Source organism: Toxorhynchites rutilus, chromosome 2 (assembly GCF_029784135.1).
Source record: "Toxorhynchites rutilus septentrionalis strain SRP chromosome 2, ASM2978413v1, whole genome shotgun sequence".
In the NCBI taxonomy this organism is placed as follows: domain Eukaryota; kingdom Metazoa; phylum Arthropoda; class Insecta; order Diptera; family Culicidae; genus Toxorhynchites; species Toxorhynchites rutilus.
Window position 1 is genome coordinate 286,968,584 of NC_073745.1, and position 27,628 is coordinate 286,996,211.

At 37.2% G+C, this 27,628-nt stretch overlaps 1 protein-coding gene across 4 annotated transcripts in view; it reads right to left on the reverse strand.

The window, feature by feature from the left end:
• The window catches only part of LOC129767411 (uncharacterized), a 123,500-nt gene extending 97,479 nt beyond the window's left edge, over positions 1-26,021 (reverse strand). For 3 of the 4 annotated variants that reach the window (XR_008741515.1, XM_055768293.1, XM_055768291.1), the window contains exons 1-2: positions 25,948-26,021; positions 24,889-25,152 (exon numbers count right to left, since the gene is read on the reverse strand). The gene's annotated coding sequence lies outside the window, so the exon portion shown is untranslated. The remainder of the gene's footprint in view (positions 1-24,888; positions 25,153-25,947) is intronic. The other variant, XM_055768292.1, reaches the window with a different exon arrangement.
• Positions 26,022-27,628: the final 1,607 nt, after the last annotated feature.

The window sequence follows — 27,628 nt, forward strand, 5'->3', positions numbered from 1 at the left end:
CTACATGGACTGAAAAGTCCTGGGATTATTCAACAGATGGCGCCACTAAAAATTAACAAGATTCATTTCGAGAGGTTCATCTGTCACTAGCTTATGTGTGAAGTTTCATGACATTTTGTTCATTCGTTCAAAAACTACAGTTGTTTGAGTGTCACTACCAGAGCATTCGTATAGAAAATGGAAAAAGGGTATTTTGATCAAACATTGTTTTGATGCGGAAACTCCTAAACAATCAATGCAGTGGTTCACGAAGTTCACGTTATTCAACCTCTGCTTCTTCGAAAACAACAGATGTGAATTTAAAATGGGCCGTAAAAGCACCGCAGATGGACCTTGCTCTGGAAGTCCAAAAGAGGCTACGAATCCTGACATCGTAAAACAAGTGCATCGACTCGTTTTGAACGATTGTAAAGAGAAGTTACGCGAGTTAGCTCAGGGCGTAGGCATTTCAAAAGGACGAGTGGGATTCATTTTGCATGACGTTTTGGACATGAAAAAGAAATCCGTGCGATGGGTGCCGCGTTTGCTGATCGTCAACCAAAAACAGCAGTGCGTTGATGATTCAACAGCCGGTTTGGCGTTGTTGAAGCGTAGTCGAGTGGACTTCTTTCGACGTTTTGTGACAATGAATGAAACGAGTGTCCGTTACAACACTCCTGAGTCCGATAGGCAGTCTGCAAAGTGACACTGAGGCATATTTCGAAGGCTATGACGTCTCGTACTACAGAAAAGGAATCAAAATTTTGGAAACACGCTATACCAAGTGTATTGCCCTCGAAGGAAACTATGTTGAGGAATGAATACAGCTTTGTCCAAAAAAAAACGATTGTGTTCATAAAAAATCGTTTTCAGCACATGTAGTATATTAGAAAAAAAATTAACAATGTCTTATTAACACAAGATAAATTATTACACAGTAGCGTTTCATTCATATATATTTGAAAATAAGGTTTTTGTTTCAGACATGCCAGAACATTTAGATTATTTTCAATTCATAACAGTATTAATTCATTAACAATTTATAAAATAACCAGGGTAAATTATGATGAATGTTTAGTAGGGGAAATGGGGGGAATTTGGACCCCCTAAGTAAATCGCCTAATATTTCCAAACCAATACGGTGTAAATAAAAAATGTCACATTGTACATTGATTTGGACCGTCTGTGTGGTGATTTGGCCCAGTGTGTGTTTCATTGAAAAAAAACATACTTATGTTCATGTAAAGTATTTAGGGATAATGTTACAATCAGTAAAAGTGTTCTTGGATCGATACCAGGTATTCTGGCCAGATTCCAGACCAGAAAAATTGGATTGAGACCATCTCGAATTCTGTATGGATCTTTTCACTGTTGTTCGGGCATTTTCAAACACTTTCGATGCTTGGTCAAAGAAAATCCGTTCTTGATGGCCTGCGTTGCTCTTTAAAGCTCCTCCTTCTTCCAACGTTGTCTGTCCATCCTCTTTTTGTAGTTCAGCGTAGGATTGGGCAATCTTCATAAAAAGATCGATCTTATCGAATCGATTTTCCAAATGGCTTAGGGATCGATCTACTGATTAAATCGGTACTAAAGAATCGATCTTTGCTGAATCGATCTTTACCCAATCGATTTTTGAAAAATTAAAAGCTTTTTTTCGAATATGCTTGTTCTATATGAATGTCGTCTTTTCTTTGAACGGGGAATACACATTTCATATTTTTATTTGAATATCAAAAGCATTTTGTTTTGTTTCTCAGCATGAAAGCCATAGCCACAGGGCATTCATATTGTGCTGTCAGGTAGTCATTTTATTTAAAAAAATAATTGAAAAAGCATAATTAGAAATTCAACAACGGCCCAAAACTCAGCTGACAATAAGAGCCAATCGTGTCATACATCTGTCATTTAGTCGAAGCCGATTCTTGATTTCGACGCCGGATCCAGAAAATAATCTTTCGCCTATAATTGATGTCAACATCAGGTTCAGTTATCCTATGCGCAATCGTTTACAGTTCATCCCCTCAGTAGCAGCCACTTGTTCCGTCTCTGTCAGCATTTGAACAGAAGTAAATCGTAGAAGAAGCAATCCAAATGTTGACATTATGTTCAAAAAAATGTTAGGTGACATTTGATGAGATAATAAATCGATGTATACTGAAAAACAAATTTACGAAAAGACCGAGAAGATCAAAAGCAAAAAAAAATCGATTTTATCGAGTACAAAAGATCGATCCAAAAAATCGGAAATCGGAATGGAAAAGATCGATCTTCTAAGAATCGATACGATATCGCCCAATCCTAGTTCAGCGGCATCTGGAATCAATTAGACCAAAGAAAAGGCTCAAACCTGTAGGACCAATTCACCACACAGAAATGTGTCCTTGTCACCCCACACAACATGCAAAAATTAAAATGCAATTAATTTCATTTATTGTTATCAAACTTACAGTTTCGTTGCATCAAGTTGTTCCTCTTCTGTAGGCGAACAAAACTTAACTGCACAATACACGAAAAGATTGTTTAATCAGCGGGAAAACCCTTGAAACCACGATCGGAAAACTCACATTTTTTCGGCAATTGCTTGCTGTGTTCATGCTACCGGTTCCTTCCACCTGTCGAATTTTACCAAAGTTTTTTTTTACGTTAGGCACATACGGCTCAAAAATAAAAGGAGATGACATTATAAAAAATCCAAGTTGAGCCGTAGTTTTTGAGGGGGTGGTTAAAATCACCCCGTATGTCCAACTCACCCCGTATTACCTAAAATGCTTCAGCAGTTTTTGGTGACAACAAATTACGCTTTGCTTCATACACTAGGACAGCTCCAGACAACAGTATTTCGCTGTAGACACTACTACAAGAAGGTGAAGGATAAATTCTAGCGAACCTTGACAATTGGGTGTACCGCTTAGAGTGGTATAAGAGGATCGTGATTGCGGAATGATCCGAATGTTTCCACATAACAATCGATTTCGTCAGCAATTGGATTATTTTCCTAGTGGCGACGCTGGCTTGTATTTTTTTGCCACAGTCCCAAAAGGTGTCGTGAGCCTCGAGTATAACGTTTGACTCGTTTAACATGTGTTGAAGGCGACAATGATTGAATTGTTATTGAGAACCTCTCCTACATGTTATTCTATAATATTTGAACCACCCTATGACAAATAAGACTGACCAAAAGTAGAAAAAGGGCAAAAGAAAAAATAAATAGCGTAAGTGATTCCGCATTTTGAGTGGTACAAAAAAAAGTTGAATTCACTGGTTACATCCGGTTATTTCCGGTTATCTTGCGGTGTGTAAGTTAACATCAAAGCGATACTAGGCAGGCACCAAAAAGTAACTTTATTTGTGAGTGGAAAATTTGAATTATTGAAATGATTGAGCTGGTGGGGTGCAGGATGACATCTCAACCAGTGAGCTTCTTCTTCTTCTTCTTCTTCTTAAATGGCACTAACGTTCCTAGAGGAACTTCGCCGTCTCAACGTAGTATTACTTGCGTCATTTTTACTAGTACTTAGTTGAGATTTCTATGTCAAATAACACGCCTTGAATGCATTCTGGGTCACAAGCTCTAGAATACGCGTGACCACAATGCAAGTCGGAGGAAATTTCTTTGACGAAAAATTACCTGGACCAGAACAGGAATCGAACCCCAACCCCCGACATGTTAGATGTGCCGCTAACCACTCGGCCACGGGAGCACTCAAGTAGTCTTAGAGCACATAGATAGGGGAACCGAAATCGAAACACAAGCTCAGATCAGTAATTTTCTCAAGTTATTTCATTAAAAAGTACGTTCGATAAATATAATGTATAGCCGATCCAATTAACTACACATGTTTCCCTTTTCAGGAGACCTAAAAACAATCCCTGCAGCTTGTTGTGAAACGTAGGATTTTCGGAATTTTGTTTCCTCGAGTTTTCGATAGTTCGCATTTACATAATCACATCACTTACCTCAGTTAATCCTGATTCTTATCTCTCCCAACTTACAAATACCCCATCTATGATATTCGCCAGGGAACCACGCTATAGAGACGACTCACTGGCTTTCGGGCGGCGTATATCACACTAACGTTCCTCCCTTCCCCTGGTGATTGTAAGGACGTGGCCGGTGTCGTTATTGACTATTTAAAGTTCGAATCACCGAAACTTGCACAATGAGAATACTTTGCTGCTCCCAAGCGAAATTCGCTCTGTTCTTTGTGCAATTTCGCTGGCTCAGGTCAATCACGGGGAGCAACTACGGACTGTACAGTCTACCCAAGCTTAAGCTCAAGGCTTTTAGGTAATAATAGGTGGAGGAGATACCTACTAAAACTTATCATATTGATAAAAAACATCTTCAGATACAATTTTCGCACAAGATTTTAACTACTTGCAGAAAAAAATGTTTTTCATTTACATAGAATTTTATTTTTTACTACCTGACCCGGCAAACTTCGGCTCGCCCAAAACTTATGTCTCGTTATCACAGCCACGATTTCTCACTAAGCGCACATTCATGAGTCCAGCAGCCCCCATGCCCTTGGAGAGGGGATAGGTGTGTCCAACCATCATAGAAACTTATCGTGCCTCCTAAAACCTCCATATGCCTAATTTGGTTTCATTTGCTTGATTAATTCTCGAGTTATGTAGAAATTTGGTGGTCCAAAAAAACCATTTTTTCCATTTTTTCCCAGAAATGATTTTTTTTTTAATTCATAACTTTTCAACCACTGTAAAACAAAACAATAAAAAATTACGTAGAAAAGAATATATTGTATTTGAATTTTTTTTAGCACATATTTGATGTGTATTTAAGTTTATTCAACACCCTTTATACTATTTATTTTAAAAAAGTGGAGTAACCACACAATTTTGACGTCTTTAATAATCAAGATTAATATGACACTAAGTGGTAAAATAATCTTCAAGACATTTAGAAAAAAAAGCTCATCTGCACTTATTACTTGATTGTCTAGATCTGTTATTCTGTTTTTCGTCTGGAATATACTGCCATTCCACGCATAGTTGTCCCATGTTACATTTTGGTAATTTTCACTTTTCTGCATAAACCGATGTTTTAATGCATAATCTTTCGGAAAAACACAAAAAAAACTTCTTGTTTGTTAGAGATGAACCAGCCTTTGGCTGAAAATCGTTTTAATAAAGAAAGAAAAAAACTTATTGTTTGTTCCCAGCTTTTAAATAAAAACAAAATTAGGCTCAATTATCCCATGCTGAAAATCTAATCATTTGAGGCCACTGAAAATGATTTTTTCTACACTATTTCTGCCGTTCTACGCATAGTTGTCCCATGTTCCAAAACCAGCATCTGATAAGAATGCAATCAAAGTTTTCTACCATATTTCTCTACTAGAAGTCTTTCAGTTTACCAATACACCGTTTTATTATAAACAGTAAGCCACTGTCTAATGAAATGTGAAAAGTTCCTCTCACTTGAATCGAACATGCTTGATTACTGGTTTAAAATTCATGGTGGGACAGTTATACCTAGAATATCAACATGGGACGATTGAACATGATGTTGTTTTCTGAAATTCTGGAAACAGACAACAAGTTATTTTGCGTTTTTCCGAAAGATTATGCATAAAAATATCGCTTCAAGAAGTAAGTGATCTGATTCACCTTTGCAGAATATAAAACTGATTGTTATTAGACTTTCACTAACAAGGCGTACACGTATTCTATTAAACTTTTTCTTTATTTGGTTGTGGACTAGTTCGTTTTTCAAACCAGAAATGAGTGTATTAACCCTGTTGAAAGCGTGACATAAAATTCTTGTACTTGAACCAATTCATTTATTATGGATCTACAAAAAAATACATGGTGAGACAGTTATGCATAGAATATTAACACAATATTAAGCTTGATGTAGTTTTTTTTTAATCTGGGAGCAAACAATAACTTTTTTTTTGTTTTTCCGGAAAACTAGGCATAAAACATCGTTCTATGAAGAAACGTGAAAATCGTCCTAAAGCAACTATGCGTAGACAGAAGATTTCGAATGAGTAACTTTCATATGATAATATGAGAAAATGTTTGTAAATATTGTAAATATTGGAGTCATTGAGAATCTTACTGACAAACAACCCTAATCACACTGTACAATGTCACTCTACTAAACATGCAAGATTACTATCCATCCTGTAGATCGCAGTTACAGGTGTTCTCGGGAAGCAATTTGTAATTTCATTTCCAGCGAAAATGAAATATTTGAATGCCGATATTATTACCACACTAAACACGGTCGTGAGTCTACCAGCACCAAATCGAGTTATCCTAGTTTGATGACATTCCGTCTCTTCGTGCCTTCCTCGAAGATGGAAGCATAGCTCCTGTTAATGCGCTTCACGTACGTCGTTCTACCCGGTTCGACGCAACCGAATCATACTGCGAACCAACCGTCGTACCGATACTTCCGTGGGGCTTGGCTATTGGAAGACATCACGTGGAAGCTGATAAAATGTTTTTCTCGCTAGAATCTGTTGTGCCGGGCTTATAATTCAGCCCCGTTTGTTGTTGTTTACTCACGGCACTTCTAACTACTAAACCTCCGCCCGGAGGAGGCCTATATGACTTGGCCGCCGCTGTCGGTCACATTTATGATTCTGTTTGAATTTGCTGCATTGGGATCATTTATTGCCAGGAGGAGGAGGAGGATGGAACGAATCGCTCGGTGGGGGCAAAGACATTTCCAAGGTCGTTCGAATATTGCTTTGGTTATGAAAGGAGCGATTGCGTCAATTTGAATTATACTTGTGTTTGTGGTGAAGTTTTCTCTTACAAGTCTTGAATGTTTTTTGCTCTAAGAAATTTGCCGTATTTCTGCTTTTGATGTTTAGAGAAACAAAATAGGCAACAGAAGTGCATTCTGCTCATTTGCAACTCTAGATGTTACTAAGGATCTCGTATCGTCAAGAACAACTTTTCAATGGGATTTTTGTGACTTCGCAATGCTGTATAGGAAGACTCTTTTAGTTTGTTTTTCACCAGTTGGTGTGGTTCATGATCTAATATAAGAGAAATACAGAGGACAAATCAGAAGTACATTTTTTACCAGTTCGAAAGGGGTGGTCCTGAAGCGACCCTTCCAAGAATCTTGATAGAGCCGCCCGCCGCCGCGTTATGAACTAGTATCGTATTGGTAAGGGGTCTAGGAGCGATGAGTTACGGAATATATCGCCGGTGTGTCCCAGAGTGTGTCCAAAACCTACAAAGGTAGTAGGTTGCCCAAGGTCATTCCTACGTCAGTGCGTATTGAAATACATTCAAATCTGAACTTCTCGTGGTTCAAGCCTTGTTTTATAAAAAAATCTATGGATTTATTGAAATCAGCTGAATGCATATTCGAAATTTTCGACAACATACCAGCGAAATTGAACAAAGAACACACTGAGTGACGCTTGGGAGTAGCAAAGCATTCTCATTGTATATGTTTCGGTGATTCGTGTTTCAAATAGTCAATAACGACGCCGACCACGTCCATACAGTCACCAGGGAAAGGGAAGAAATGTTAGCATGATAATCATCGCCCGAAGGCCAGAAGGGACTCCTCTATAGCGTGGTTCCCTAGCGATTATCATGGAAGGGATAGTTGTTGGTGAGAAGAGGTAAGAATCAGGATTCACTGTGGTAAGTGATGTGATTATGTGAACGCGAACTATCGACTACTCAACAAAACGAAATTCTGAAAATCTCATATCTCAAAACGCAGCAGAGATTTTTAGGTATTCTGAGAGGGAAAACCTGTAAAATAGATTAAATTGGTTGTATTATTTATTGGATGTTTTTTTGGAAAGCTAAGGATTTTTCACATAACAGATGTTTTTGAGTTATGATTTTTCAAAGTTAACCGATGGTCCGAAAAATCATCTTCCAGGAAAAATATAAAAAAATATAGCGCCTTTGGTCCCGAGACCATGAAAACTATAAAAAACAAATACAATCAATAATAACAAAAAAATAATTCAAATTTTCTTCTGTAGTATTTTTCCCGGAAAGACCAGCTAATTGGCTTTAATTTAATATATCGAACATTTGAATTGGTCCAGTGGTTCAAATGTTATGGAAAAAGTCATTTTTGGCAAAAATGCGAAAAAAATGATTTTTCGGACCACTCTAAAATGGAAACGGTCACCCTAACAAAAAAATAAAAAAATACGAGTCAAATGTTTTGCGACAAAGAACAAAATTTCCACTTCCCACGAAAATCTGAGAACCACTATATCGGTTTGACATGAAACGGCTGTATAGTTAGTTTAATTATAGTTTTGCGTTCATCAATAATGTTTCACTTCATTCCTGTTTGTGGAAACAGATTTATTTGAGCACCGCATTCTGTATCGACTGTTGTTTCATCTGTAGTTAAACTTGAGAGGTCTCAGAGGTGCGTTACAGCGATGCCGCAAGAATAAGTGCAAAATATAATGCAAAAACATTTTATTTTTGCAGCACAAATCGACATGTGTATTAGAGCTCAATAATTGGTTTCGATTCCTTGATATCAGATTATGAACGAATACAGATTGAGTTTATACATTAATAATCCGGCACGATTAGAGTTCGATAAAGAGAATGATGATTAGCGTAATATATCGCCGGACTGTTTATATTGCAGAATGTTTTCGGTTACCTTCTCGGATATCCCAAGGACAACTCTCCTCAGTTGCATTTGGAGTTCTATAGAGCGTACGCGTGATGAATAATGGAACATATAACCGCTCCGATTGGTTTTTGAGGAGTACTGAACATATTGCAGTGTCGATTGGAAAAATTCTCTCGGTTACCGATTGGATTTCGAAAAAAACATCCAATAAATAATACAACCAATTTAATCTATTTTACAGGTTTTCCCTCTCAGGATACCTAAAAATCTCTGCTGCGTTTTGAGATATGAGATTTTCAGAATTTCGTTTTGTTGAGTAGTCGATAGTTCGCGTTCACATAATCACATCACTTACCACAGTGAATCCTGATTCTTACCTCTTCTCACCAACAACTATCCCTTCCATGATAATCGCTAGGGAACCACGCTATAGAGGAGTCCCTTCTGGCCTTCGGGCGATGATTATCATGCTAACATTTCTTCCCTTTCCCTGGTGACTGTATGGACGTGGTCGGCGTCGTTATTGACTATTTAAAACACGAATCACCGAAACATATACAATGAGAATGCTTTGCTACTCCCAAGCGTCACTCAGTGTGTTCTTTGTTCAATTTCGCTGGTATGTTGTCGAAAATTTCGAATATGCATTCAGCTGATTTCAATAAATCCATAGATTTGTTTATAAAACAAGGCTTGAACCACGAGAAGTTCAGATTTGAATGTATTTCAATACGCACTGACGTAGGAATGACCTTGGGCAACCTACTACCTTTGTAGGTTTTGGACACACTCTGGGACACACCGGCGATATATTCCGTAACTCATCGCTCCTAGACCCCTTACCAATACGATACTAGTTCATAACGCGGCGGCGGGCGGCTCTATCAAGATTCTTGGAAGGGTCGCTTCAGGACCACCCCTTTCGAACTGGTAAAAAATGTACTTCTGATTTGTCCTCTGTATTTCTCTTATATTAGATCATGAACCACACCAACTGGTGAAAAACAAACTAAAAGAGTCTTCCTATACAGCATTGCGAAGTCACAAAAATCCCATTGAAAAGTTGTTCTTGACGATACGAGATCCTTAGTAACAACTAGAGTTGCAAATGAGCAGAATGCACTTCTGTTGCCTATTTTGTTTCTCTAAACATCAAAAGCAGAAATACGGCAAATTTCTTAGAGCAAAAAACATTCAAGACTTGTAAGAGAAAACTTCACCACAAACACAAGTATAATTCAAATTGACGCAATCGCTCCTTTCATAACCAAAGCAATATTCGAACGACCTTGGAAATGTCTTTGCCCCCACCGAGCGATTCGTTCCATCCTCCTCCTCCTCCTGGCAATAAATGATCCCAATGCAGCAAATTCAAACAGAATCATAAACGTGACCGACAGCGGCGGCCAAGTCATATAGGCCTCCTCCGGGCGGAGGTTTAGTAGTTAGAAGTGCCGTGAGTAAACAACAACAAACGGGGCTGAATTATAAGCCCGGCACAACAAATTCTAGCGAGAAAAACATTTTATCAGCTTCCACGTGATGTCTTCCAATAGCCAAGCCCCACGGAAGTATCGGTACGACGGTTGGTTCGCAGTATGATTCGGTTGCGTCGAACCGGGTAAAACGACGTACGTGAAGCGCATTAACAGGAGCTATGTTTCCATCTTCGAGGAAGGCACGAAGAGACGGAATGTCATAAACTAGGATAACTCGATTTGGTGCTGGTAGATTCACGACCGTGTTTAGTGGTAATAATATCGGCATTCAAATATTTGATTTTCGCTGGAAATAAAATTACAAATTGCTTCCCGAGAACACCTGTAACTGCGATCTACAGGATGGATAATAATCTTGCATGTTTAGTAGAGTGACATTGTACAGTGTGATTAGGGTTGTTTGTCAGTAAGATTCTCAATGACTCCAATATTTACAATATTTACAAACATTTTCTCATATTATCATATGAAAGTTACTCATTCACTCATTTTTGTAGATCCATAATAAATGAATTGGTTCAAGTACAAGAATTTTATGTCACGCTTTCAACAGGGTTAATGCACTCATTTCTGGTTTGAAAAACGAACTAGTCCACAACCAAATAAAGAAAAAGTATAATAGAATACGTGTACGCCTTGTTAGTGAAAGTCTAATAACAATCAGTTTTATATTCTTTCCAGATATTAGCTTTCCAGAAAAAATATAAAAAATATAGCGCTTTTGGTCCCGAGACTATGAAAACAATAAAAAACGAATACAATCAATAATAACGAGAGCAGAATTCAAATTTTCCACGTTATAGTGTTTTTTCATAAAAGACCAGGTGATTGGCTTTAATTTGATATGTCGATCATCTGAATCGGTGTAGTAGTTCAAAAGTTTTTGAAATTTTTTTGAAAAAAGTCATTTTTGGAAAGAAGGAAAAAGTAGATTTTTCGAACCACCCTAAAATGGAAATGGTCACCCTAATGAAAAACATAAAAAAAATACAGGTCTAATGTTTTGCGATAAGGAATAAAACTACTAATTTTCACGAAAATCTGAGAACCACTACATCGGTTTAGTATGGAATGGCTGTATAATTAAACTAATTGAACTAAAATTAAACATATCATTATATATCAGTATGTCAATGTGAACATAAAAAATAATCTGCCTACAACAGATTCTGAGATTCAACTCATCTGGAATATTTGCATCGTGAAAAATAATATTTCTGAACGTTTGTGAAACAAAACGATCTAACCAAAACGCATCGTGAGGTAAATACCGTTACCTCTCTTCAACAATCTCATGTAGCATCAGAGACACTCTTCGCTGAATGGTCCACGCAGAAATGAGATAAAATATTTGTAGCCATTATCGCGCCGTCGGTCGTTTCATACTTTTACGAAGTAATTGTCCCGAATCCTATGAAAATTATGGATTGGACATGCAATCTCATCCCTTTACAGACAGAAACGAAGTAAATACAGATCGTTAATAGTTCAACAAATACAATGAATCTACAGTAATTTACATTTAATGCGACATGTTGAGGCACCACTCAGTGTCGCATTGGAGGTGATTTTGACCTGTAATTGGACATTTTCGATGAGAGTGGTACAGTGTCAACGTCTGGTGGCCACTTCCAATGTGGGGTCATAATTAGAGGTAAAAATGTCCAATTAAACGTGTCGCATTACAGGTCTGTCCAATAAGCAAAATGTCGTATCAAATGTAAATTGCCGTATTTTCTTCTTGAATGGCTTTAACGTTCCCAGTGGAACTTTCGCCGTCTCAACGTAGTTTCAATTGCGTCATTTTTTATAAGTACTTAGTTGAGATTCCTATGCCAAATAACACGCCTTTGATGTATTCTGAGTGGCAAGCTCTAGAATACGCGTGACCACAGTGCAAGTCGGAAGAAATTTCTTTGACGAAAAATCTTTTGGCCATGACGGGAATCGAACCCGAACCCCCGGCATGATAATGCGTGACGCTAACCACTCGACCACGAGAGCACTACTGTATTTTACGGGAGACGTAACACGCGGAAACGCAGAATAGGAAATTGATCTTTTATCGCAAATCTTATCTATATTTTTTCACACAGCTAAAAAAATAAAGTCGACTACAGGCAAACCTTTTTTTTTGCGGGGGATAGGGACGGCATAAAAAAATCGTGCAAAACTTCACCAGTAGCTTTAAAAAACCGTGTTCGGTACACATTTAGAAAAAAACTTTTTTTGTGCGGTAGATAGGGACCGCATAAAAAAAGTTTCCCCCAAGAAAATAACTCAAATCCACGCCGTTCACCGTTCAATTTCCCTTTGTTTCCCTGCTTTGCGATGGGACAGCTTGCCTCTTCGGTTGCGCGTGTCTTTTTTGTGCTTTAAGTTGTATGCCGAAATGTGATGCTGTTAGATATCATGTCATGCAAAAACTTAGAAAAACATAGAGCATTTGATGGGAGGAGGGGAATGATTTCAGAAGTGGATAATTGAGACGCAAATATGCTTTTTCGCACTGGAATGCATATAAACCATCAAAAAAAAAAAAAAACAAAATGGAAGATAACTTCGTCAAAAAACCGCATAAAAAAATTGCACAAAAAAAATTCGCACAAAAAAAACCGCGCAAAAACAGGTTTTTCTGTACTTCGGATTATTTTAGAGAGATCACTTATTCCATCACATCACTGATTCTTCAGAATAAAATTATACCATAATATACAAACAACGGAGCAACCGAAAACTACATCCGCACTCGTTGACTGCTCTCGCCTCTCCAGCAATAACACTGTGATGAAATGATCTATCCTTTTACTGACTATTATATCCACCAGTTCGGCCAATTCTATGAATAATTAATCAAATTTTTAATGCTCGCAATAGAGATGACTCTCGTGATAGAGTGACGCAAGCAATTCTACGCTAAGACGAAAAAGTTCCTCTAAGAACGTTAGTGCTTTTGAAAAGATGAAAACAGGGAGTTTTCCTACAGAAAACATAAGTTTTAATTACCCTGCTTAGTGTACGTCATCGTTTGCACTAACGAATAATTAAATTTCACCTGAGTCCTCATCGGAGTAAAGTAAAGCACCAATAAATTATTTTCTCGCTGACGGATCACCCTAGTCGAAAAGAGTGGTTAGTCATCGACTTACTCTTCAGCCAGTGTGTCCCAATAACAAGCAATATTCTGAAATTTAAATTGTTGATGGAATCTGCATTCGTGGAAGCTTGCAAAGGACAACTAAACAATAATATTCAGAGCAATGCTCTGCTCGTCTATCTTTATGCAGAGCACTCGTTCCTGGAACACATCATTTGTTTTTATTATGACATATCAAAACACATCGTCTAGAACACAACACACACATACACAGCAGTACCTTCCGACTCGAATTAAATTGCTACGAAAAATCCCTGTTGTGGGGTGGAAAATTTATCGCACCCATCTCTTGGCAGGTCAACAGGGGGATAATACGTGGCGAACGGTACTATGAAGCGTTCTCGATTCGAGTATTCAAGTGTTTGTTTTGCACAATTTCCTGCCGTTTAAGAAAAAGCAAATCTAATATTTTCAACTTTCTTTTGATCATTCTTGTTTTTCTCATTTCTCTGCACGTAGCTAGCAGCGAACGAGCCGCCCTCCCCACTCTGCATCCAGCTTCAACGCTTGAGGAGAAAAGCGGTAACCCTAGAAAACTCTAACGTGCATTTCATGAAGTAGCCAAGCATTACGACCCCAGAAGAGATTTTCATTCGCTTTGATCCTGCCGCCGACGGTGGCTCCACCGATCAAGGACTAAAATCAGAAGCTAATCTTTGTATACCTGTTAGTGTCCGTTTTTCCGTGATTCGAGGAAAACCCGAGAAGCGCAGATATACATGCCATTTACGTGTGCGGACTAGAATCTCGGACACGCTCGAAAAAATAAATGGAAGCCCTCTGTGCTAATTTTAGAATCAAATACATTTATTCCTCTCCCGTTCGGCTCGCTCTCTCTCTCTCTCTCGGACTGTCTTTCGTCGTGGGATTTTCACAAATTGGATTCCACAGCATCTCCAGCCTCTGTGGGTTTTTTTCCTCTCTCACTCTCTCTCTTAATATTATACCTTACGTCCTGTTGCCGTGCATATTTTCGCAGGTTGCCGAATCGATTATTATGAAACGTAATAACCAATAACTCCAAAAAAACTAGCACACTTTGGGAAAAGATGTCCGCTGTTTTCATTTCTGCAAGGTCGATATAAATATACGTAGGGGAAATGAGGTTAAAATGAACAGGTTTACTAACCCTGAACCAGTGCTCAAACTATAAATCAATTGATACTTCGTCATTATCCTATTCTTAGAACATTTGAAGCTATTTAAGACACCTTGTTATGCATGAAACTGTCAAATGTAAAAAATAATAAATAAAACAAAAATTTCTCTCACGGTAGCCATTCGGATGTAAGGGAGGACGGGGTATGACGGCCACCCTAAGTATGGGGTACAATAAAACACAATGTGTACAAAATTGACACATTTCATTGTGTCAGCATCGATCTTTAGGATGTTTTATACAATCACGTTGATTTTCAGAAGGTTAACTCTTTATTTCAGAATGTTATACCCCCATACCTCGCTTTACGGCCTACATACGTTCCACAAAATTCGGCCGCAAAGCGAAAAGCCGTATAAGAAATCAATTATTCTAATACAAATTCATACCAATTCAATAAGATCGGTTCCCAATTTATTAAATATGTAACATGGTTTATTATTCAAAACTCATTTTATCTTTTTATTTTTATTTCATTTTAATCAAAAATTAAATTCATTTAAATCAAAAATACATACATAACATAAACATACAATACATACAACATACATACATAAAAACCAACAACTAAAATGAACAAAAATGAAACAACTTCATGTTACATGGAATATATGTATGTGTACATACCTAATTTGTGTGTTGCTTAAGTTATTGTCACGCAAATATTTTTTCACTTCTGTACAAAAGTGATTTTGAAACCTATCCTCGAATTTTATTTGCCGTTATAACGAAACATTTTAGGCCGTAAATCGAAAGTGTGCCTGAATAGAAGAGGGCCGCTATAGCGAAATGCCGTATAAAGAGCGGCCATATAGCGAGGCATGGATGTATGATAAATCAAAAAAAGTTTAAAAATGGTGATACTGAAATCATGCGGGGTAGCGTTGGCCACCACTAGGGGTATGAGCCACATGATTCTAACCGTATAGAGGACTATTGTTTCAAGCAAAATTGTACTACAGATCAAAGCCATTGTACTATAGATCAAGTGTGGCAAGAGTAGGAGGTGTTATTTTCCCTGAATTATCTATAACGTGCTTAACGCGCAACCATTATCATAATAAAACATTATTATATGTATCACCTGAAAAAAAAATCAAATTAATCATGAATGCGCCATGAGTTATGCAATCAACAATACAAGAAGAGTGATTTTCTCAATGAATTCGTCAATTACGTGGGCAAATCACATCTCTTACAAAAGTGGCCGTCTTAACCAAGGCATGAGTTGAGTAAAAGTGCCTCAATAATTCTACGAAATGCTTAAAAATACAGACCTGTGTGTTTACTATTATAATATTGGTTTCACGATACATGTGCATATTCACCACTTAAACACTAAATTTTAAGCGCGCAAAACCATAAATCGGTGCTCGTCGCCATCTGAAAAGTTTATTTTTCTTGTTTTATCATAACATTTCACCTATACCCACGCCAAAATGAGTATACATAATTCATGGTATTGCAATACACTAAACTAATGTATTAAAACTGTCCAATAGTTGGTTGTTTCAATAATCTAGATAGTGGCCATCCTACCCCGGGTGACCGTCTTCCCCCGCCTTCCCCTAATTTTGCGCGCATCGTATTTAAGAAATTTTCCGTGAAATTTACATTATTCGACCTGATATCTTCGACAAATCATCAGTTTGGACAACTGTTGTTTGGTGCAAAGTGAGCAACCACTGGATAACGACCAACAATGTTATGTTTTCCAAAGCTGATCTACCTCATCACATGTTACTTTTCAAGAAGTTCCTTTTGTGGCTTGGGCCCTGAATAAATATGCCACCTCAACCAAACCTCAATATGTGAAGCGTTATGTGTTTCTTACTACGATTTCGTACGCACGAGAAAATTCTAATTACTACTCTAGGTGAATAAGCTCAGGTTGATTCATACATGTACTTACTATTTCAAAAATGATTTAAACAAATTCAGATAAGAATAAATATCATAAATCTATCTGATATGTGTAATTGTTCATTTTACCACCACCATGTGATCATTTACACCGCACGAGAAAAAAAATGCTCGATTTTACACCTTTTTTTTATTTTAATGAAAAATGTACTATTTTTATTTTTTATGAAAAAACCGTTTGATATCTTGAACAACAATTAGTTAAGCTATATTATTCTTTGAAAAAAATTGTAGCGGTATGTGGACGCAGTATGTGGATTGTAGCGGTATGTGTACGCAGTAAATGGGCATATTCCTTAGGGTGCTCATTTTAACCGCTTTTCCCCTATATGTTATAAAAATGTTAAAAAAATATGAACATTTTACTAAATAAATAATGTTATTTTCTTGACTTGAAGTGTTTAAAAGTTTGCATTAATATATTCATATTATTGGGTGTGCAACTTAATTCGTTCAAGATGGCTCAAGGTGCTATAAATAGTCGAGGCATCAACTTATTTTTCCAGAATGGTGACGTATCGACATCTGTCAACCGAATATTGTTTACAGGTCTTCGTCTTTTGCACAACAAGCTCAATTTTTACTGTGATGAAAATGTCGAGTTTAGTTGCAAATAAGCACCATTTGCGGGAAGTTATCATTTTCTGTTTTCATTGAAAGAAAAGTGCAGCTGAAGCGCATAGAATGCTTGTGTAAGTTTACGGTAACTTTGCACCGTCGGATAGATTTTATAGGGACCATTTAAAAGTAGTGATTTTAGTGTTAAGGACAAAAAGCGCCCGATCAACCAACATCGGTTGAAGACGATGAATTAGAGATATTACTCGATCAAGTTTCATGTCATAAGTACACAGAGCTTGCAAAACCATTGGTTAGTTAACTCGATGAGCTATCTCTACAAATTGAAAGCGAGAGATGTCGAACGGCGATTTTGGATGTCCGAAATGCCTTTTTTGCAACGAATCGTTACCGTCGACGAAAAAAGGTTCAACACGACAATCCAAAATTCAAAAGATCGTAATACCAAAGTAGTGCAGGGTACATGTAAAAAATGCGAGAACCCTTACTCAAGGATCAAACATTTTTCTTATTTATGGCGTAGAACTACGTCTTCCAGTGAGGGTCATTTTTTCTATCTCTATTTTCTATCTCTATCTTTTTTCTTTTTATCTTGAATCTTCTTCAAAGTATTCTATCATTCTTATTTGGGTGGAGACAAACTTAGCGAAAACGAACCTTAATTTGCTGGGGACATCTCCTCTGACAGTGGCCTACCAAAACTTCAGACCTGGGAGCTGTCCAAAGTCCGTCTCCACGTACGTTTTGTCATCTTTTGGTCATCAGATTTTGCTCCAACATCCTGTTGGATTGCTTGCAGGTACGGAAATTACGATAATCTTCTCGCATACGGGTTCTCCGAATGATACCTTGGTTAGAGTTGTGATTTTTGACGATATCGTAGTCCGAAAGTCCCGGGTTTGCCTTATTGTTCGCTTTAGGACCACCGTTTCGAACAAGCCGAAAAAATTTCCACCACCGTCGTCGCTTAGAGTAGTGCGGGGCAAAGGTGCGCACGGGGCAAAAGATTAACTTACCTAAAATAACTGTAAAGTTCGAAACTACACTGTCAAGGAAACCTTCATTCTATAGTAGATGATAGTGCGTATTCGTTATTGTGGAAAAGTTCAAGAGCTTTTCTCAAAAATTCGATTAGTTCAAAAAATGCTTGGTGCGCAGTGGCTGTGGGGCAAAAGTTCGCACCAAAGATTTGCTTTGAAAAAAAATTATAAAAAGTTTTCAACCAAATTTTTAACGGGACCCACAAGAAGAAAACTGATTTGAAAAAATGCACTCCAGAAATGCTCAAATGGCCCAACAGATGCTTCGGGAGGGAGTCTTCAAGCGTCGGATTGCGGCAGACATCGGTATTTCTGAACGTGGTATGTTCGACCATAACACCCACTCATCTCCATCCATAAAACATCATACAGCACCCCTTCCTCCCCACTGGATGGTGCCTACACACTCTGGTAATGATGCCTCTTCCGCTGGTAATGATAAAGCTTTTATTTTTGATACAAGTTACCTCAGAAGTACAATTCAATAAGTGCGCACTTTTGTCCTGTATGGTGCGCACCTTTGCCCCCACTATGGGGCAAAAGTACGCATTTGCCTTTTTGTATTAAAATAGGTTTTTGTCTAACTACAAACAAAACTCGAGAAATTTTTGTACTACGTTTCAAAGGTAATATATATATATAGTTACAATTTGGTAAGCAAATTGAATTTTATTTGCTTTTATTTCAATAGTTATTGGACGACAACAGTTAGGTGCGCACCTTTGCCCCGCACTACTATAATCGGTATTACTAATTATAGAGCAATTCCGTGCCAAATCAGCCGGCCGCTGACTCGACTCTCTTCGATTTTTTTCAAACTTGGTACTAAAATTACAATTTTCATTATAATATCACCAACTTAACCCTCTAAAACCTAACCCCGCCTTCAGACGGGCTTCACGGATTTTTTTTTTAAATTATTCAGATATTATTTTCCATGTTCACACACACCAACACCTCTTCAAAATACTTTCATCTATCATACAAACACATTGGTTTTATGTTGGCTGGTTTCTGCTAGGATTATTTCATGTCGAAAGTCGGAAATTCGAGATGAAAGAGGAAAAAAAATCGTGTACCTTACTGAAAATCAACATCGGATACATCTATTTTACAGAAATTTTACAGTCTATTTTTGTATTTTTTATAGGTTTGTTTCCCAGCACGGTATGGGGACATGGCGGAATAGATCATGTACACGACTTCGGGAGCGATGGTGAATACTACAATGACTAGGAAATTGAAGAAAAAAAAGATACCACTAAAAACCTGAGATTGGAGAACAGTCGAATGTGTCAGGTTACTTGTAGGACCCGGAAAGTTCACCGGATCCGCTCAAAAAAATGATCCGAAGTCTACTGAACTTAAAAACATAAAAAAATCAGATTTTTTTAGAATCCTCATTGAAATATTCATTTACCGAACTTTCGGACTGAGGGTACGAAATCGTATCAAGCCCAGATGTTTTGAAAAATTCTCGGTCGCCCACGTATGATAACCACAAAGAAACCATCCACTTCGAAGCGGGCGTATGTTCCACCCTCTGATGTCAGACATGTTAGAATGGATCATTTTCCAGACACTCCGGAGAAAGGACTTGCAAAAACCCGAGATGCACATCGGAAACGTAAGTCATATACCTTAAATGCGACATCAATTTACACCTACAGCCAAACCAGAATTCTTTTTATGCTTTCCATCATAAGGTATTACAACTACGAGCAGCTCAGAAGAAAAATATTTTTTTTCGACCAGATGCCCAATCTCGCCTTAAGACGAATTACTGATTTTGTACTATAAATTAAAAAACCCGTGACTTCAAAAAATTGCCGTTATGTTTTTCGATTTTTTCATCAAAAATATGATCTACTATAGTTTTTCACGCAAATAAAATAAAATGGGTTTTGGAGCGTTAACATCATACGGCTGATATTTTGAAAGGGCTTATTCAAAAACATTGTTCTATTTTCAAAAAATCGTATCTTATAATCCCGATGTCTGATTAAAATATGATGTTTAACAAAGTTGTTAGAAAATAAATAGTTCATTAATTTTCTTTAGGGAAATAACAAAAAATAGAATCGCATGTAGATTCCACTTTTTATGTTACTTTTGTTAAATGATTACGATTTCGCAAAGTATTGAAATTTATGATTTTCAAAAAATTCATATCTCCATTTAGTGAGTTCAACACGGAACCACTGTACGTCAAACTTTGTTAAATTTATATAGCAAAAATATCGAAGGGAGGATATTTTTGTTGAGATACACAAATTTTTGATATTAAATTCAATTTTTGGGTACGACTTTTTAACAGTGCATTTTAAATGTTATTTTTCCTAAATAGTTCATAAATTTTCTTACAACATTATCAGTCATCATATTTTAATCAGACATATGTATTTTGAGTGACGAATTTTGAAAGAAAGGTCAATGATTTTAAATAAACCCTTTTCAAGAATCAGTCGTAATGATAATGAAAATTGTGATTTCGGGTTGCATCATATGCATCAAGTTTCAATAAAATCGAAGAGAGTCGCGCCAAAATTGGCTGATTTAGCATGGAATTGCTCTATAAACAGTCCAAAACGCTATCGCATTGTTGACTTTGGGCTGCAACATTATTCCATTCAATTCGCGTATTTATTACTTCGGATAATAGAAAAAAACGGAATTTAAGATTCAACTTTTCAGTAGAATTTTTTGGCTAGGGCGTAAACAGTGGATAGTTCGAGCGATTTTATTGTTTGGAATGCCTCAAGCTCAAATAAACCAAATAAACCGTTATACTCCAATATAAACAAGAGAAACTTGGCAGTTTTTTAACCTCGATGTTGAGGTATGTACACATGAACACCACCCAAAAAAACGTCTCTGGTTGCAGAACAAATCACACAAACGAAGCTTCGTAAACACACAAGCGTGAGCTCAAACGCTTTTAGAATTTAACGCGGTGATTTGGGGAATGACTACATAATGCGATATCCTGTATTGATGATTTGTGAAATAAAATGATTTGTTTGAACTTGTTTCGTAACTGAGTCCGGTTTCTGTGATCGAAAAACTTAAAAAAAAGTTCTACTGTATTCTACCCCAAAAAAATGCAGATTTTCCCGTTTACTGGTAACACTTAGATCATTTAGAAATAGGACAGATGCAAATGTGTCTATATCGTTCATGATTCTATGAAAAACGGAAAACTTTTATTTAAATATCGATGATAACATGTATTTCAAGAAAAATACAGAACAAATTATTTCTCGTCATTAAGAAGAAATTTATATACATTCTGAAATTAATTTTATTAAAATTAGCATTTTTTAACATGTGGACACCGTTTTACTACTCAATTTCACCTATTTTTCCTCTGATGTTTCCCTTCATCTTCGACATTCGCTTCACTTTTGTCCACAACTTGCTTTTTGAGCTAGACGGGGGGCTTGATGACGAGTAAGATCCGTTTTTTGAGGCACTCAGTTTTGTATAATTCCGAGTTCAGACTCATTCAAAAAATCTTGGTTTATTTTACCACGTTAGAGATTTTTCGTCAAGGAGGATATTGAACATTTTGTTTTGCTTGAGAGTCCGATCGGGCTGTACTTGCACGGTACAAACGGTTGCAACCTTCTTGAAGACAGATTCGTCGCTCAGTTCAGCGATTCGCGTCCAGTTTTGCTCCAAATTGTAATGTTGGGAGTAACGTTTACATTAAAAGAGTAGATGGTAGAGTACGGGAGCTTGACGTAGGACTGGGATTGTTTGTGGCAATTGCATTTGAATTGAGTTGTTTTTATTGTTCAGATATCTGTGCTATTTTCTCTTTCGATACATTTAATCGAGAGCCTGGAAAAACAGTTGCTTATGTTAACTTATATTCTTTGAACGGGTAAGATGAGGTAGAATCCGGAACCACATCCTATCATGGACACGAAGAACTCGACACTATTTGTTTTTTATATCGATGTTCAAAAATACATTAAAGCCATTACTACCCTTTTCTTCTATTTATTTAATTATGCAGAAGCGGGCAAGGAGTCATCAATTAGATCTACATAGATAAAACCTAAGTCTAATAAATCTATAGCTACAGAAATATATTTTGGAGAGAAATAGCATTTTCTCCTACGGTGCCACGTTGTCCGGAACATTGTTTGTAGAGGGTTGTAATAACTTTATAGTGAGATTGATAGGGAAGTTTGATGTTAAATACATAAAATATTGATAAATTATTAAACAATAACTATTTGTATTTATTTTCAAGTATTATGCATAGGAAGTAGTGAAAATATGTCTCCTACTAAACGGTTCACAGCTTGCAAAAATATTCTCAATATTTGTCAAGATATTACCTATTGTAACTTCCTCCGTTTTTGACCCAATCTCACCCCCATCGACCGTATATTAAGCATCTATTTTAATTTTTTTCAGCTAGGCTCTCGTCAAATCATTGTGGAGAATAGAGTAAAACCATTCAAGATAATTCCATGATCTTTCCAAGATCATCCCTCCATTGATTCTGTCTGATTGACTGATGAATGCCTATCATCGACAAATGGGGAACACTTCATAATACGCATCGACTCACATTGTGAGCTAACGCCTGAATTGTAGACAAAATGATTCCTCGTTGCGTTGTGGGGTAAAACGAGTGGCTAGTAAAAGCGAAATAACATATAACATTGTCTCATATTCCGAACATTTCATTTGTAAATGTAAATTTACTAAACATTTGTTATAAATGTTATAAATAATTGAAACATGAAAACAAAGACATTCTATGCGGTATAGACTTCATTTTGACATCATTTACAGGTATCGATACAGCCTATAATTTATAATATTAGACATTTGCAAAAAAATTAACAGTCAAAACCAATGATAAAATGTTTGCGTTAGCTAATTCCGTAAAAAACAAGCATCGTTCATTTTTCAGTTCTTGTAGTTGTTACGGTTAGGTTGTTTGTTGTTTTCATGTTGAGTGCTAGAGAATGTATGAATCTACAATAAATGGGTGAAAAAATGATATTTTATGCAGAAATCTTCGTTAAGATTAATATTGGAGTAGTGTTCGGAATATGAATCAATTCCGCATGATTCTAATTCCAGACCCATCATTTTAAAATGTAAATTTACTGAACTTTCATGTTATAAATAATTGAATAATCCAAACCCTGAAATTCTGTGGGTTATAGCCTTCATTTTTACATCATTTACAGGTATCAATACAGCATATAATTTATAATATTAATTTTTGTAGTTTTTTCAACAATATTCTTTGGGTTATAGACTTCATTTTTACATAATTTACAGGTATCGATACCGATATAGCGTCCTTGGTCCGGATACCATGTAAACTATAAGAAACAAATACAATCAATAATTACAGAAGCAAACTCCATTTTTTTTGCAAGCATACAAAAGACTAGCTAATTGACTTTAATTTGATATTTTGATCATATGAATCGGTCCAGCAGTTTAAAAGTTATGATTTTTTTTTAATTGCATTTTTGCTGTTCGGAATTTGAGACAAAAGTGTTCGGAATATGAGTCAAAATGGTTTTCGGAATCAGACAGAATCAATGGAGGGATGATCTTGAAATGATCATGGAGATTATCTTGAATGGTTTTACTCTATTCTTATATGATTTGACGAGAGCCTAGCTCAAAAAAATTGAAATAGATACCAAATATACGGTCGATGGGGGTGAGATTGGGTCAAAAACGGAGGAAGTTACAATAAGTAATATCTTGATAAATATTGAGAATATTTTTGAAAGCTCTTTAGTCTCTTTAGTTTTTTTAGTTTTAAGTAGTATTAATAATGTATCGGTTTACAATTTTGATTGACGACAATAAACAAATTTAAAAAAATATAAAATCCTTGTAATTTTAAACAGTCGCCATATTTGCTCATAGTACTTATGGGAAAATGTAAGAAAATCTCCAGATCACGTACGGATCCTGATTAATTTTGCATCTGAGCGTGCACAATGATTTATCATTTTTCATCTTTCATGCTAGGAAACTCTTAAAATCATCGGTCCACAAGCCACAACATAATATAAAAAGATTCCAATTCCTACAAATGGAGACGCTGCATGCATCAAAAGTGGGTTGTTACATATCTTACATTCGATTTCAAGAAGTTTTTCCCTAGTATAGCAAATAAGAGCAGTCTATCTGCAAATGCTCTGGCTGACAAATTGCACAAAATATCCGTCCAAAATCTACACGACTCGATCCCAAGAAGGACATAGGCTGTTTCTTCGACAGGTAGCGTATCCACTCTATACTTATTAAATGCATCTTCTTCATACGTGCATATCCAAAACTAAGATCAATTAGTTCTCCAAAAATTCGACCGACAGTCAGCCAATCGCAAGGAAGATCAATAAAACAACAAAAAATTAAAAAATCAATGTATGTTGTGACAGCTTATGTATTTCCGCTAATTGGTAATCATCACAATAATACACTTGGCATCGCTGCAGGAAAAAAAAACTCTGAAATTTATCTTTCACCAAACATACACAGACGAGAATCCGTTCCTCTTTTGTAGGATATACAGTGATATTGTTTTTCCGAGTTCCGCTCCGGTAGCTATAGCGGTATACACACAGCTCCGGTTTGGCGTGTATATTTATGTCGTGTTTCACAAAATTATGTGACGAGTACATAGAATACGGCCCCAACAAATTAAATAAGAACATCAGCAGGAGTATAAGTTTAACATGCGTCCACAGTTTGTGTAATCGTCAAGCTTTGAACTGCTGTGGGGAAATTCATTTCCCGGAGTAAAATATTTTTGGTAAGAGAGTATTATATAACCCTATCTGTGCATGAAAAATGACGGAAATATCTCGGCTCATTCCACTGTTCGTTAGGAAAGATTGATGTCAGCATAGCATATCGTGTAATAGTCCTGGGAACAAATAGCCTACCTTAAATTTTGTCGCTTTTTGCTGAGTAGAGCTGATGTTCAACCTTTTTTTATCTTCTTATTTGGGAACACATCAAAACACTAGTTCCGGAGCCACCAGAAAATAATAAGCATTCTGTTCACAATTTAAGATTCAAGATATTTTCATTTCACTGAATTTATCCCGGAATTCATAACCTTAACTAGCTTTTCAATAACACAAATATATCATCCAAACTTGCAGCTTAAAAAAAATACATTCATTCTGTAGACACTCTGAAATTCACTAATTAGAACAACTATGAAAACATAAGCACTTCCATAACTGTAGAGCCACGTTATTCCAGAAATTTTGCAATAGCTTCACTGTTATGGCTGTGTTCTGCTATCGATTATATCCACTGAAGCATAAAAAGGGATGAAACAGCACAACCGTAATGATGAGAATCCATTGCCGAAGAGAAGGTGGACATAAAGTTTTGCCGTCATTTCACTGCCTTCTTGCTGAGCCCACAAGGTACACATAAACCACTAGCAATGCTGCCGAGACTCTCCCCCGGGGGCTTGGGGGTTGAAACAACACATAAATTGAAACGATGAAGATTATAGAAAAAATTGTCACCAATTTGCAGCGGAGTGTTCATCAAATGCATAGTAATGTAACGTAACGATGATATCAAACTGACGAACAAACGGCTAGCTCTGAATTTCAACATCCAACAGGATAGCGCTCTGCGGTAATGAGGGTTAATTCTTGCTCATGCATGCAAATTAACACAGAGAAGAGATGACAGTCAAACTGTTGAACCACTGGTCACCTCTGTCCGGGTATATAAACTGTATTCATTTCACACGATATTTGTACGATTTGTACTTTGCGCACTGTCGGGTAGGGATACGTATAGCTCGGCAGGATTTGTGAAGACCCCATCGGGGGGCACGCTCGTAGCAAGAGGACGAAAACTGTTAGACTGTCCGTGTTGATCTGGAGATCATATGAAAACACACACAACACACAAGAGAGTACACAAAGTAGCAACAGAAGAAGGCAGAGAAGCAAAATAAAACTTTATGTTCTAACTGTATTGTATGAAGTGCAAACAGCGTAGCACGTGGTGGTTACGTCTACGACAACCGCCTACGCACTGCAATCGCGACAATGTTACTCACTCAGAAGGGGCCTGGCGCTGGCAAAAATGACCCAAACTAATGTACTCTCGTGTCTCGCAGTTTTCACTTTCGGTCGTACTCGTCGGTTATCGGCAAATGGTCTCTCTCATCTGTTATTGGTCCATCCAGTGGCAAACAAGAGCGAGAGTTTCCCGGCCCGAAAATCAGGTTCGGTTTACCACCCATCGCCCGCTCAATCCTTCGCTGGGGGATTCTGATTCTCAGGGAACATCGGATATATCCGCTCTCTTTCGCGTGCAAGACACGGACGAAGTCCTTGCACGTCACTCTCGCCGGAACAAACGTTGAGAGTGCTCTACGTGCTCTTAGAATTCCAGCCAGATGCTGCCAACGATAGTCGTTGCGGAACGTAGTAAAAGTGGCAATGGCCTAGGCCAATTTACTCTTTTGCAGCTAGCGCGTCAAAGTAAGCCGAAGAGTGGCCCCTGGTACGAGCAAGGAAAAGTTTTCTCAAACCACGGATACAGACAAAACAAACTCTGTTTATGATTCTTGTGACCGCGAATTTATCTAGCTGCGAGCAGGCACAATCAATTGTGCGGGTAAAACCCTCACTGGTGTTAGTGTTGGTAGAAATTCCAGTGGTGTTGGTTTTTCCGGGAGTTTTTTTTTTCAGTTTTATCGTAGTCACTTTAACCCAACTGTTATTCGGAACATTCATCCTGCATATTCAGGCCCGATAGAGGAGTTCTGTCTCGCCGTACATGTCGAGAATTAATTTTTAAGTTTTAGACGAACTATTAAATAACAAAAACCTCTTGGAAGAATCAGCGATTAGAGTAAAAGTGTCAAGTCATCGTAAATTATATATCAATATCGTATATTTGATTTGAATTCTGCTGAATTGTCGCAAGCTATATAGGTAAACTGACCAGACGTCCCGCATTTCAACAAAATGCCCCGCGTTGGATTACGTCCCGCATTTGGCAAAAGAAACGAAAATGTCAATATATTTCAATATTACAATTTGATCATGTTGATTTTCTTAAATGGATGAAACTCAAAAAAAAACTTTTATTTGGCAGACTGTTCAAGAGCTCTTCTAATGCATCCAATGATTAATATGTTGAGCTGGTTTCATCGCACCGACATTGGGCTTTTTGTGTAGAGAGTGTCAACTGGAAGCGACAACAACAAAATTGGAAAATGATTTTTATAAAAGTCCCCTATTGATCCGCAGGGACCAACGTGATTCAGACGAAAAGTTCATCTTTGGTCCCCTAGCTCGGTCAGGGCTTAACGTTTTAAATAAGCCGGAAGATCTAGTGTATACTCGACAGGAAGAGGCAGAGTTGTTTGATGAAGTATCGTAAATGAAACGCTGGGCGGTCCTACGGAAGTTGGCCGGAACCTGAACCATGGCCGATGAAAAGCGTATTATTTTACCTTTTCGTGGCTTTGGTGGTCGTCTGTCTTGGCCATTCGCCCAAAAGTTTTCTATTTCATTTTTTTGAATTCATATGTTAACACTAAAATCGATGAGAAATGAATTGGAATTTTCGAGCATTCCATTCGGTAATTTGAAGAAAATTGTAGAATTCAAATCGTGCTTGTCAGGCGTAAATGCTCTG